Here is a 13,004-nt window from a genome sequence, read left to right as displayed (position 1 = left end):
GTGCAGAACAGCCACCTGGCCGAGTGGTGCACAAACTGGTGGTTGTGAGATTTGCATGAAAATGACGGATATGAAACAGTGGGTGGTATGCGCGCAAGACTCAGTCCTATATAATAGCTGAATATTGCTGAGGCAGGTTCCATAGTGTGACTGGTGCGTGTGTCTGGTGGCTCAGTTCTGGCCGTGATACGGTGAAGTGCGAAGAGTGGCAATGCATAGAACAGGTGTATTTGCAGAGTGCTAGTTTTGACACACATTTTGTGTTACCCAACTCAATGATATTCACTGCATGGATCCCGGAAGGATGACGTGCCAAAGAGGCCTGCTGAGATTGGACTCTGTGGCCATGGGCTCAACACAGATCACAGATGTATTCAGTCATTAGGAATAGGATGCCATATTTCAACCCGGTAATTCATTAGTAAGGCCACACAAACAGGCCTGTCAATGCTTCTCAATGGAGATTAGCAGCAGCAGCAGGCAGCCGTGCAAATCCATCACTTTGACCCATGCAGAGCTATGCACTCCACTAGTTTGTTTAACCCTGACTTTTAAACGCTTCTCCACCTGTCCCTGCACTCGCCACTATTTTATAGACTCCGACAATTAATCCTGGCTTGCTGCAACAACACTAGTGGTTACACTACTTAGACCACACATAAAATATACCACACAGCCATTGCCGTGGGTGCCTCTGCTACTTCAGCTGATTGTAAAGCAATGCTTTATCAGCACACGCCTCAATCGCGTGACCTCAGGCCTCACCTGCAATGGGATTACTAGAACTGTACAGACAGAGCACTGGCAAAGCATCTCAATCCCGACATACAGTACCCTATTTATCTCCCACAATAACCCCAGGCAGTCTCCTTCCCTCCCCTCTGCACAGCCTCAGGAAGAACCATTCTTCTGTGCCCTCTGCCTGACTCCCTCCCCTCCAAAACCCTCCAGCTGAGTCATGTTCCCTTTTAACACTTAGCCCCCGGGCAAACTCACCCCATTCCATGCCCCCTTAACCTAGCATCTATATTGCACCCAGCACCCCCATACTCGCCTTTTAGACAAGACACATTCCTCGACCTGACAACCTCACCTCTCACATTTCTATCCTAGAGCCCAGTGGGAACTTCAGTTACTCACTGTCATGTTGTCTACTAAAGCGAATTTTCTTTTAACGAATAAGCTTAAGAATCGCCTTCTCATTGGCCCAAATAGTCAACCACAAATCATGACATAGAGCAGTGTTATGTACTACAACTGAAAAGGTTGGATGGAAGCTGAGGAAAACTCCTTTGAAACCAAAACGTGCAGTATTGTTAAACAATCCGAATTGGAAAGGGAAATACAACTCAAGGATGCAACAGGGACACCTATGTGTATGGGTGGAATGCCAACAAGAGTCTGTTGGAGGACCTCCCCCCCAATATAGTGAAGGCATACATAAAAGGAACAATTTCGTTTTAACATTAAACGACATGGAGGCCAACATTGCTTTATATGTCCCACTAGCTTAATGTGATATAGTATACCATTAGCATACAAATATAACATAGTATACCAAACCTAAGAAAGAATAGCATTTCACAACAAGGTAGAGCATTAGGAACCCAGTAGCATAGCACAACTATGCAGATAGAAAGCTGGCCGCGAGCATACACACAGGGCAAGAGGCCTCTAAATCCTGTAGCCGGTGTCTTGCAGTGCATTATTACGGTTTTCAAATTATATGATTGGTTATTAATAACCCGCTTAATACCCACAGGTTTCTAAGCATGGACTGAACCCATGTTGCTCCGTGTCGTCTTGCTTCCAAGCGAGCACGTTACACCTGAGCTATACTCTCGTGACGGGACAATGTACATTGTATTCAAATCCGTTTCAATCCACATCATGCTGAGAACTACTGTGGCATTGGGAGTCGGGACATGGAGTCAAAAGCCAGAATGAGAACTGAATTGCAGGCTTTATAAAAACAAGGGTTTGCTGCTGTTCTTAATGGCTGGCATGAGATTTACCCACGCTTGATCCTCCCACTGTCCTTACACATGAAGTTCCACCTAATTCATGGCTGTTGGCCGAATTAGGTTACTTAATTCATATACTTTAGAAACTAGGGGGTCTCACTAAAGGAGCGGGTGATGATCAATGCTCTGCTGACTGAGTGATGAACTCGGTGCTATTGCATTTATGTATTACCACTTACGAGCTGGAATTCCTGTTGATGGTATAGAACTGTCAATGGTACAGCGTCACGGCTCTTCTTACCTGTAGCATACACACAGGGCAAGAGGCCTCTAAATCCTGTAGTCGGTGTTTTGCAGTGCATTATTACGGTTTTCAAATGATATGATTAATATTTATAAGGTGCTTAATACCCACAGGTTTCTAAGAGTGGACCGAACCCTTGTTGCTCTGTGTCGTCTTGCTTCCAAGCGAGCAGGTTGCACCTGAGCTATACTCTCGGGACGGGACAATGTTAATGAATGTACATTGTATTCAAATCCGTTTTTATCCACATCATGCTGAGAACTACTGTGGCATTGGGAGTCGGGACATGGAGTCAAAAGCCAGAATGAGAACTGGATTGCAAGCTTTATAAAAGCAAGGGTTTGCGGCTGTTCTTAATGGCTGGCATCATGAGATTTACCCACGCTTGATCCTCCCACTGTCCTTCTTACGCATGATGTTCCACCTAATGCCTGTTGGCTGAATTAGGTTACTTCATATCCTGTAAAAACTAGGCAGTCTCACTAAAGAAGGAAAACAGCAGGTGATAGAGCAATGCTCTGCTGAGTGATGAACTCAGTGCTATATTACCACTTACGATCTGGCAATCATTCCTGCTGATGGTATAGAATTGGCAACAGTAAACAAGGGTGATGATGAAACTACCACCAGCGTCAGGGCTCTTCTTACCTGTATATAATTAATTAGGTATAATGAAGTTGCCTTCCCAGCGCTTGAATAATGCATGCAATTATGAACAAACTCTCAATATCATTCGGGGTATTAAAATCAGAAGACTAAAAAACGGAGCCAGCCATAATAAGATTTAAATTAAGCCTGTGGCCTGCAGCACATGGATCTCTGCGGTGAGTGCATTAGACCACTGAGCTATTTTTTACGGACATTCTCTGGTTACCTCAAGGATACACACCAGTAAGCGGGCACTCATCCTGCTGATCAATCTGCCATGATAGAGATAGAAGCCTTGCATCTGCATATTAAACTCAGGTCCCTGCAGCTGGCACTCAACCCACTAGTATGCGAATAGTCACCACCACTCTGGCTTGCAGGTCGCCCATAGCCTGCTAGAGATCAGATAACTATGTGTAATCTGCTATTCACAGGTTTGAATGCTAAAATAGCTCAGTAATTGCGTGCCTGCTGCAGAGATCGATGTGCAATCTTCAGGGGGTAAAGGGGTTTGTTCCGGACACGATAGTTCAGTTGACTGAGCTGTGCCAGGCGAGCTGCAGAGATAAGTGCAAAACCACCAGGAAGTGTTCAGCACGCATTGTGACACAGACAAGGTCACTATAATGACAAGATGAAAAGGTTGCAGAAAATGACAGCTCTGTAGGACTGAGAATAGCTTTTTAAAATATTTTCTGCCCAAAAGCATAGCAGACCATTATTTTAATGTGAACCCTACATTGCTTGGCAGGGCATACAACACAAAGCATAACATGACGTCTATGGTCTGACCTCCCCCAACCCATGGTGAACCCTTGAATGGGAACTGGCAAACTTTAGACACACACAATACCACTACCGACTACGACTACCGAGTGATAAAATGTAGTCACTCTCAGGTGCACGATGTTAATGGGAAACATTGGTACGTGCCCTGACCCTGGCCCTTTTGGATCAATCTTACCTGTGATTTGTCATTAGTCACGAGTCTCTATAAAAGTGTAGTCGACTCTGGTTAACAACTGCTGCAGCCTACCTGTTGCTGGTGCTGGACTGGCTTACTTCGGTCTACTTTTCGGGCCAGGGCTGGTTCTGCTGCTGCTGGGCTGGCTCCTAGCTGATGCTGATACAGTGCTGCAGTGTCGTCGTCCCATCAGTCTTGGAACACACACTGCTGGGCTGGCTGCCTCGTCGTGGCCAAAAAATAATGTCGCTTTCAACTTTGCAGGGCAACAAATTTGTTGTTGTTACTTCCTGCAAAGTTGAAAGAAACTTGTTGTGCGAACATGGGGGGCAGCCCCACCCCCAGCCCAGCCCTGCAGGCAGGAGGAGCCGGAGGGAACAAGCAGCCCAGCCAGCCTCCTGCTGCAGTAGCCGTCGGTGTTCGTATTAACACTTCATCATGGGCACACGGCCACCGGGCCATGGCGGCCCACTGCCGTCCTGGCACGGCCGGCCCTCTACAACATATGCATGCAGCATGATGCATCATGCATGCATGCATCATGATTATGATGCATGCATTTGCAAATCATCAAAGCAAGGTAACAACGTGTGTGTTGTTATTACCTTGCTTTGATAAATAATCATGATCCCTCCAGGTCAGGACGGGATCAGCTCATCCGGGCTCTGCAGCAGACACACTAGTCCACAAATAACTATTTAATTTTTTTTTTAAAGGCCTAGCTTGGGCCACGTGGCCCACAGCAGACACACTAGTCTGCAAATGTGTTTTAATAAACAAAACAAAAAAACAGCCCAGAAACCGTCCCAGGAAAAAACTGGCCCCCAGGTCCTCAAAGGTCCTCCGCCAGTGGCCGATCGACCGATACCGCCAGTCCGACCGTGTAACACAACCATCATTCCTCAACAGTCAACCTCATTCAATCACAAATTGATAAAAATTGAACCATACTGTTGGTACAATATATATGTAGTGGCACTTCACTAATTAACCCTACATAATCTTTGTCATTTCATCCACATTAAATATGTATAAACACAATGAGGGTCAAAAATGTGATCTGTTCCACGGGGTGGGCATATTCAACAGAAAATGGCTGATCCCACCACCGAATGTTCTTCTCTATTTCCATGTGTTCATGTTTTCAATCTCACCAATTATTTTGAAATATTAGAGGTAGCCAACAAAGTAGGCGTTGGCTTACTTTTCTGTTGTTGAAATGTTGACCCTGCATGTGAGCAATTTGCATGAATTTTGTGTCTCTGAAGGATAACTCAGTGGCAATGCGCACACCTTGGAAGCACGAGGTTGCGGAGCAACGCAGGTTCGATTCCCGAGTATGCACTTAGAAACCTCTGGGTATTAAGTGTGTTATAAATAACCTATCATATCAATTGTTGATATGCTAAACTGGCAGTGGACTTTTTTTTTACAAAGAAGAACGTGGTAGATGTTGAATGTTTTTTAAACTGCATAACGCATTGATTCAAATACTCTTCAATCAGTTTTGCAGATGCAGCCCCAAAAGGAACTAACTACCCTTTGTTGAAATCCTGGATGCAGATACATATTTTACCTTCGCTGTTTTGTTGAATTATAAATACATTTTGTTTTATCAGATTTATACAATTGCCTGTTTTTTAAAGACAGAATGACTTTCACTTCAGTCCCACTGTTGGCTGCTTCCTGTACCATTGTGTCAAAGGGTAGCCTGTACTCACCTGCATCTTGTTCTAAATGCAGATACACAATCTAACAAAAGGCAAAAGATTTACCATTTCCATCCAGATTAGGAATTTTTTTTCTTCTACCGTACAAAAGGAAATGTGCATCTTTTATCTAAAGCACCGTAGAGAAGCATTTTGCAGTAATACACACACATTGGCAAAAACTTTCCCAAAGCAAGCAGTCTGCAATCGTAAAATGTAGGTAACTAAAGGCTGCAATGCAAATGCTCTTACAGGGGCGTGTTTTCAAAGTTATTAATTATTTGATGAAAAACAAATGTACTTTTACATATGGTGCAAATGTGAAGAGCGTACTGACTCCCATGGCTGAGTCTCTGCTAAAAAATGTTAAAAACTGAGCTGAATGTGTCTGACATAAACTTTCTGAAATCAAAACCTTGGTCCCATCTGACAACATCTGAGTTCTAGTGCTGTTTCAAGCTACACAGCAGATTATTGGCCACTGGTGGACAGCATGCAGGGTCAGCCTTCACACTGAATGTCCAGGATGTGAATTCTTAACAATTTGTAGGAGACAGCTAGTAATGCACAAATAATTAATCAAAGGTGTTTTTTGAAGTTATTAATATCATGGTAAATACATATTGGGGCTCATTACGAGGTTGGAGGCAGCCATGGAGCTATTAGCTCCATGGCTGCCTCCAAAACCCTACCGACTCCGCCCTGTTGAATGGAGCAATTACCGGTCCATTCCAAGGTTGGCGGTACCGGTAATTCCCCATTCACCAGGGCCCTTCCCCATTCCCATTTGAGCGCCCATAGTTTTCAATGGGAATGGGGAAGGCGCTAATAACGGTACCGCAAATTGCGGTACCGTTATTAGCTCCAGAGTCCCTTTGCGGGTCCCGTCGTTAACGCCTGGAAAAAACAGGCGTTAAGGGAGGACCCGCAAAGGGAACTCGTAGTAGGGCGGTAAGAGATTACCGGCACTAGTGCCCTTACCGGTGCCGGTAATCCCTTACCGCCCACCTCGTAATGAGGCCCATTGTATTTCTTTTTTTTGTTTAAAGAGCAAAAAAAACACCCACACAAAGCTTGGAATAGATTCTCATATTCATTGACATCACCACACTCCCGCCTATTGGCCATTAACCACAAGTAGCTCTTGCTAATGTAAAGGATGGATTCTTAGTCTATAGGTACAGAATTGGGTCAGATAAATGTCAGCATTACATTGGAAGACAAGGGGCCTCATTACAAGTTTGCCGGTCTGGTATCTACAGTACCGCTGGGCTTGCCGGTACCGTACAAAATACAAGTTCTGCTCTCGGGCGAAAAGGCACCCGCGAGTAGAGCATGGCGGATGCACCGGCACCATTCTCAATGGTACTGGTGCATCCGACCACCCCAATTACCGGGTCTGGCTGGGCGGGCGCCGTTAAAAATAGCAAGTTTTGCAGCAGCCTGCCGGCTTTACCAGCAAGGCTACCACCAAAATTGTAATGAGGCCCACGGGGGGGTTAAGAAAAAGGAAGGAAAAGGAGCAACAATGGAGGAGGTGTGGAGGAAGTATGTGGGTTTGGTATAGGCCCCCTTTTAATAAAAAGCGGGGAAATAATTTGTAAAAAATATTGTTGCCATTTTGGCCATTTGGCCAGAATGTGCTTTCTTCATCCCTAACTGGAGTGCCCAAGAGAAGGGTCTGCAACCATGCTCAACTGTGTCGGTACCTACTACACCAACTGACGTTACCATACACATATATCACTGTGCTCAAGGAATGCAGAGACTGTGCAAGGGCCTGCAGTGGACATGCAGACTGGCCCTGTGACTAGAGTTTGACCTTTGTACATGCACAAAGTACGTCTTTGCATAGTCTGTTCCACATGGACTGAGTTTGCTTTGCCCAAATAATGCCCTTTGTACATGTGTCAGACGCTATGACCCTACCTGTAGGGCAATTGTAGAAATACCTTTAGCCATGATCAACAGGCACAATGTTTGGAGGATGACATTCGTCCATAACCCTTTGTGGTCTTTCCTCTTCAAAGTTTGGTTTTAACCCATCCGGTGATTTGTGTCCTACAATTTGTCAAACATTCCATAGGGCAGTTTAAATGGGAAATGCTTTTGAGCCCACCCCGTATAACACTTCTCCCACCTCGTGAAATATGCATGAAATTTTCTAAGCAAAATATGAGTGGACAATGGCAATATAATATTAATTTCATGGAGTTCTGTTTAAAGGATCAAAGTTAAATGTGGAAAGTGTTTTTGTTCTCCCCAACGCCCCTAAATCTGACCTCCCTGTATGGAACTTGATGAAACTTTCCGAAATGTTCAAAGGGTTGTTTAATCTTTCCTGGAAATGTTATGTAGTTCCGTCTGTAGGGGCAACATATAAGCCTCATAAAAATGCCTTTTCCCATGGTCTAATTTTACTTTTAAATGTGACATTGAATGCAAAACTGCATTCATCCTCTATTTTGGTGCATTTTGGTGCCACAGGCTCTACCATTTATACCAATACCATTTCTATGGTGGGGCGGAAAGAGAGAGGAAAAAGAAAGACAGGGAAAAAGAGAGAGAGAGGGGGGAGAGTGGCCGAGCAGGGTAGAGGGAGAGAGAGGGAGAGAGAGAGAGAGTGAGAGGAGAGAGAGGATGGAAGAAAGTAGAATATCTGCCTGAGGGTGCTGGAGGTGAGGGTAGGAGATCACTAGGGATCCCTTTCTTATATCTAGCTTCATCCCACATTTTCTTCACTATGACATATACAATGTTACGGTGTATAGGGTAGGTCACGCTCAATCTTTTTTGTTTTCGGGGGGGTGGGAGGGGCGTGTTATAATACAGCAAAAACAATGTGGAAAACAAGTATGAAACACGAACTACCCCTGTCTCCTGTTCTTTAACTTAATGTAAACCAAACTTGACTCGCATCTTTTATGTTATGTGAAACAAACTATGTGACCATACATTACCCAGATTTAGAACTCTTCAGATTATATAAAAAACACATAATCAAATATTTGATTTATCTTTCGCAGTTAATTTCTCATAAAAAACGTAATTATGATAAAAAGTATACAAACACTTTTCACGGGTTAGCTCCAGTATGGCTTTCCTGATACGCCATCTTGTTGGAACATTGTTATACTGTTTTTGAAACGGAGCATGAATATCCACAATTTGGGCCAAATAATTATTGTTCAACAGCATACAACATGATGTGAGTCAAGTTTGGTTTACATCAAGTTAAAGAACCGGAGACGGGGTAGTTTGTGTTTCATAATTGTTTTCCATATACATTGTTACTAAAACTTTTGGATAACTAATCATTTCAGCCCTAGTTCTTCCTTCCATTCTCCCAGTTGCTCCCCTCCTAAAAGGTGCACCTAGATACATACTGCCAGTAGCTCTACCTTCCACTCTCTGTGGTTCCTCCTTCTTCCTCATGTCCCTGCCATGCCACTTGAACACTTGAAGAGGACCCAGGACAGGTATGCACTAGTCAAGCAAGGGAAGTAACAACACATGGCATCACCCTGTGGGAAACCATTCATACTGCCTGCTCTTGGAATAGCGTCGGTGCTGGCATAACATCGGGCACTATGCTAGATTCTGTCTGAAACTGTTCACCTTAAACCTTAAAAACAGTTCTCAGCATTTCCATGGAACCTTGCAGGGTGATGGCCATGTCAAGACCTACTGCACAAACCAATGAAATAATGTACTTGGTAAAATATTGGATGAATGCACCTGATGAAGAGTTCTGTGTGTTGCCCAATGGGCATCCTTTAACTCCCTGTACCTCCTTACATCCCAATACCTCTGATGTGGTCTCTGCATATCTTTGTGTGCATCCCAGTGGCTCTCTGTACCTCCTTCTACTCCTTGTACTTCCCTGTACCTCCCTGTACCTCTCTACATGCTTGTTTCCCATTACAGGTAAGTCTGCTGCCCCTCAATTTCCTACTTCCACCTGCTGCCTGAATTTCAGTGTAACGTCATGTAAACCTGAGCAATCTCTTAGCTTCAGGGAAGACACACACCTGTCTGCTCATCATACCAGTTTTTGTACTTGTCTGGCGCGCAACACTACACCTCAGCAACGCGTGTCTGTCGTCTGCATGGGACCAGCTATACCCAATCACTCAGGCGAAGATTTGCACTCAGTCTTACAGCTCCTAAGGGCTGTAAATGGGTAACCCTTGTGGAGTGTTGGGAGGTAGCCCCATGCCATATCTTTAACTAGGGTGTACGAACTCAATTGAAGATAGTTGCTAAGTGCAGTGTGCCCTTTACCACCCCCACTGAACCTCTCCATAGGCCCATTTTGCTTACAACAGTACAAAGCTGTGGTTTTGTGGTGCACACAGGATCATCTCAAAAAGTCTCGGGAGGATAGCTTAGGGCGTAACGTGCTCACCTTGGAAGCAAGATGACACGGAGCAACACAGGTTCGATCCCCGGGTCCGCGCTTAGAAACCTCTGGGTATTAAGTGCGTTATAAATAACCTATCATATCATATCAAAAGTCGTGCACCAGCCCAGACTTAAATTGGACCCCATTGTCAATTAACGAGGGAAATGTCCATATGGAACATCCTCTCCAAAAATGGCTGGGAGGATAGCTCAGGGGCAACACGTTTGTCTTGGAAGCAAGACAACACCTAGCAGCACAGGTTCGTAATCCCGGGCTCACGCTTAGAAACTCGTCCGGGTATTTATTGCGTCGTTAAAAGAGAAGAATTATATCTTCGTGCACCTCACTGTAACTCAGTGCTGCTCTCTCCTCCCCATGTGACTCCTGCTGCAGCTTGTGCCCCTGTACATAATAGTTCCTTTCACTACTGCTCTACATCTCGTTTCTTCGTTTGTTCCTACTTTACACAATCACCTTCTGATACTTGGTTCACTGTACACTCCTGTGGTCCCTGAAACCCCTTGCAGGTCACTGCACCTTCATGGTGCTGCCATGAATAGCCAAGCCTCCATTTGTCATCCGTACCAGGTCATCTTACCTCCCCATACCTAACGTGTGCCTTTGTAGCACCAGGAGACTGGCACAATGATGATGTTGCACTATACAGAAACACACCAGGTTGCATTACATTGCCTCTCTCTGCCCCTTGTTCCTTTCTGAACGGTTCTGTCCCTTCCTTTACCTCCTAGTACTCCATGAAGATGGAGGTACATTCTTGATCCCTTTTGTTCCTTTCTGCATCACCCTGTCCCTTACTTACATCAGCAGCTAATGGTCCCTCCTTCCCTTTACACCCGCAATGTCCCTGAACTGGAAATATGTGTGAATTACATTTTTCATGACTTGAGCGAAGGCCTGGGATGGGGGAAATGATTATACATCTACTTATAGGTCTAAAGTCCTTATGTACTTTGTCAGGTTCTAATTTGTGTAATTATTGACTCTGGAAACTACTCAAAACTGAACGTATATGTCCCAAAACCGTTTTGCAGGAAAGTCTGGTGACAACTGCACTACCTCCTTACAAACAAGAGAATAGTAGCAGCTTTCACATACTGCCTAAAGATCATTCTTATGTTGAGTCAGGAACTGAAATACCTGGAGTTAACTCTTTTCAGCATATCCCTTGGAAGAGCTTGGTTAGCTCCTTTTCCAGCCACAGCGTTTTCAAAGGTTTGTCACATTGAACCGTTTTTGTGAAGACCGTTATCCAAACACTGCTGTCAAATGTATACTTTCCAAGACTATCTTCTAGATATAGGGTACATAGTTAAACCTCATGTTTTTTCCTCGGACAACTCAGAGATTGTCATCATTGGCAGAAATAGGATTTCAGAAAAGGGTCCTCTGCCATTTGAAAGGAAAAGGTTCATATATTGTAGGCACAAGACTCAAACCGTGGTTTTACAGTGCCATGCTGATTCAAATTCGGGGCTTCATCAAGAAAGGGTTTTACAGTTGCAATGGAAATGTATATTTAGCCAGAGACAGCATAATAACATATTTTCTATGTGGCATGCATTGTGGACCTGTACATCATGAACATGTGCATTGTTGTGGTACTGGTGGCATATATTGTGTTAACCATCATGAAAGTGATTTGCAGTGGCATTGGTGACATATACTTTGGGCAATGAACACTATCATGAAAGTATTTCACAGTGATAAAATTGCTATATAATTGGGCACAGTCGGCATGAAATATTGTTTTCCTGGGCCATGTGAGTATATATTGCAGACTGAAGCATCATGATGAAGTACTTTACATTGGCAGGGTTGGCATATAGTGTGGTAATATACCATCATATGTAGCAGTTATAGTCGCTAATTGTATGTCTATTCTCGCTCCCAGCGGTTTGTCACCATTACTTTTGAAGTTGTTTGATGGCTAGCCTACAGAATAAGGTCCCACTCTGTGAACATAACATATGCTTCCATTGGAGGAGTCTTCAGGGTTCAGAAGAAAAGTCTCAAAATTGAGAAGTTGAGATGTACTATTGCAGGTTTTGATTCATTGAAGAAATTGAAGAAATGACGAATGGCGTACCAATTGCCTTATTACAGACCAATTCATTAGATTAATGTACAGCAAAGTGTCATGGTGATGATATGGATGAGAACAAAAACTGCCATGCGTTGCACAAGCCATCTGATAGTTGATTTGGTGCTGTTAGATTAGGGAAAAATATTTTGCTCAAGTATTGTATGAGTTTGAATGCTATTTAGGCACTGGTATTGATGTGTGAAAATAATATACACATTGTGTTCGAGATAACTGACCTGGTAGAGTATCTCAGATCGTCAAAATATGTGTAACCTCTGAAGAAGTTCTGGCATTCAAAGGAAGGAAACGAAACATGCAGGGGTTGTTAGGTTTTGACGATTTCTAGATGTTTGTCTTTTTTTCGTTCTTTGGGGGATCTAGTTTGCACATATGTAAGTGATGATTGTTTTAATTGGCACATTGCACCTGCATTGATGCTTTTCTATGTGGTCAAGTTCAAAATTGTAATACAATAATCTAATCTTGTATCAAAACATTGTGTGAACCGACAAAGGAGATAAGCAAGAGCTTTTGTTAAGTGATATATTGTGGGCACACACATTATCAAAAGATTATTCAGTGCTCCTCTGCACTTCTTCTGACCAAGGAGCCATCATTGGGCAATTGTTTTACCCCCCTCCCGAGGCACTGGCATTCCTCCCGCCTCCTGTGCTGTAATGTCTTCCTGCCCACACTGTCATTCCTTCCCGCTTGTCCTTACATTTCTGCATGCACTGTCATTCCTCCATTCTGCATTCCTGCTATAATTATAAGATGCAATTCACAATACAAACACCAAAAACGTTGGCTTTGCAAGTGCTTGTTTCGTTAAGGGGCTTATTGCACACCTCTGGGTCATGCCCTTGCCATCCCCAGAATGAAGGCGTGAACCTGAGGGCCTTTACA

This window comes from Ambystoma mexicanum, chromosome 11 (assembly GCF_040938575.1).
Source record: "Ambystoma mexicanum isolate Mex_15411 chromosome 11, UKY_AmexF1_1, whole genome shotgun sequence".
In the NCBI taxonomy this organism is placed as follows: Eukaryota; Metazoa; Chordata; class Amphibia; order Caudata; family Ambystomatidae; genus Ambystoma; species Ambystoma mexicanum.
The sequence above is the reverse complement of the archived record's forward strand: the minus strand, read 5'-3'. Positions refer to the sequence as shown.